Consider the following 1,920-nt stretch of genomic DNA (forward strand, 5'->3'; position numbering starts at 1 on the left):
GAGTTCTGTGCTAAAATTAAAAGAAAAAGAAGGAACAAAAAAAGGCCCAATCGAAACAGATTAAAAAAGTGGGAGGACAGATTTCACAAATAACTCATAAGGCGTGAAAACACGCGGGTCATGGCCTCCATCAGGTCCGATCTCCACGGGTCAAGGTGAAACAGCGTCGTTTTGGCCGTCTGAAGCTTGCCCCAAAACGACGCCGTATTAGGGCACTATATAAATCAAAAAATTTTGTTGAAAATTTCATTTTCCTTCTTCACAAAGAGAATTTTCAAAATTTCTCTCAAAAACTCTCCCTCACAGCCCCTTTTGCAATTTCAGGCCTAACTCCGGCCATCGGCGCCGTCGTGAACCACTGGTCACCGGCGCAGAAAACCGTCACCTCCGGTGGCCGAAAATCACCAAAATTTCAATAAGGGTCCCTTTTGCGGCGTAGAACTCCGATTCGGAGTCAAAAACCACGAAACCGACCCCTATGTTTCAGAAAGATGAGAAAACCCTTGGTTTTTGAAGCTCTGCCGTGGCCCTGGCCGAATCCCAAGGGATTCGACGGCCTTTGACTCGGGAAAGGCAATGACGACCAAGGCTAAAACCAATCGAAAAGTAACCTCTTTTATCTCTTTCTTATTTCGAAAAATATAAAAAAAATAAAAAAAATGAAACGAATCAAAAAAATCACTTTCTTGCTTTGTATCTTTTGATTAATTTTCGTGTTTTTTTATTATTATTCTCTGTCCCCATTTTACAATCTGTTTTGTGTGTCTTTATAGCCAAATACATGTTACTATTATATCACTATTCGGCCTTGCTTCTGCTGTTGCATTTTCGCTGTGTTTGCTTTTTTGGGGGTTACTTTGCAGGTCTGCTAGGAGTCAACGAGGTCAGGTTTCCGTTTTGGTGCAAGGAGCGGGTGGGAGCCGACCCTCGAGCGGAGTGCGCACCGGGGATGCACATGGAGGCTGTGGCACCTAGGGTTTCCTCTTCCTCTTTTGCTAAATTTTTTTTAGATTTTAGGCTACTTGGGCTTAAGGTTTTGTTTTAATTTGGTTTGGTGTGGGTTTAATCCATTTGGGCTTTGTATTTTAGCCCGGGCCAAAATTGGGTTGTACATTTCATATTTTGGGAATTCGAGAAATTGTACCCTAACTTACGGGGTTTCAATTTTCTTTTTAAACCTAAATAGCCAAATATCCTTCTAAATTTCAAAATTCATGAAATTTCAATAATTTAAAGGCAAGCTTATTCTCGAGGGTTCAAAGTGTCACGTTCTAACTTACGGGATGTGACATTTTATTACCTCGAGACGAGAGAGTCCTTAATATTCTTTTCGATTTATTCGAGCTTTTTTAAAATTAACATTAATAAAAAAGGTATCGTATTTTAAATTCTTTTCGAGTTTTCAACTTTCGACATTAAGACATTAATTAGTCAATTGAATACCAATTTTGGGCGTTATGAGGGTGCTAACCCTTCCTCGCACGTAACCGACTCCCGAACACATTTTCTCGAATTTCATAGACCAAAAATCATCATTCTCGTAAAATTAAACTTTTATTAAAATGATTAATTTACGAGGTGATCCGACCACACCTAAATAAAAAGGATTGGTGGCGACTCCCATTTTTCGTTTTCAAAACCAAAGTCGACCCCGTTTTCAAAATAAATGATTTCAACAAAATTATTTAAGAGTTTTATGTTAATAAGAAAATTTAGTTTAAAACTATTTTTTTTGTGTAGATTAACTAGAGTTTCAGTATACTTAAGAAATCATCTTCAAGCTTTTTCTTTTCTTTTTTTTCTTTTTAGCCAAGTTTTCTTTCTTAGAGGAGAAATTAAAGTCGTTTGAAGGGAGTTGTAGATTTATTTTGTTTCTAAGACTCCTTATGATTTCTACATGTCAGTTTCCATCTTTTCCAT

General features: G+C 37.7%; 1 long non-coding RNA gene across 1 annotated transcript; it reads left to right on the top strand.

Annotated features, from left to right (window-relative positions):
• The first annotated feature begins 247 nt into the window (after nt 1-247).
• Nucleotides 248-1,177, top strand: LOC107940931 (uncharacterized). The gene is made up of 2 exons (XR_001695518.2): nt 248-606; nt 864-1,177. It is a non-coding gene; the product is annotated as an uncharacterized lncRNA (long non-coding RNA).
• Nucleotides 1,178-1,920: the final 743 nt, after the last annotated feature.

This window comes from Gossypium hirsutum, chromosome A11 (genome assembly GCF_007990345.1).
Source record: "Gossypium hirsutum isolate 1008001.06 chromosome A11, Gossypium_hirsutum_v2.1, whole genome shotgun sequence".
NCBI lineage: Eukaryota > Viridiplantae > Streptophyta > Magnoliopsida > Malvales > Malvaceae > Gossypium > Gossypium hirsutum.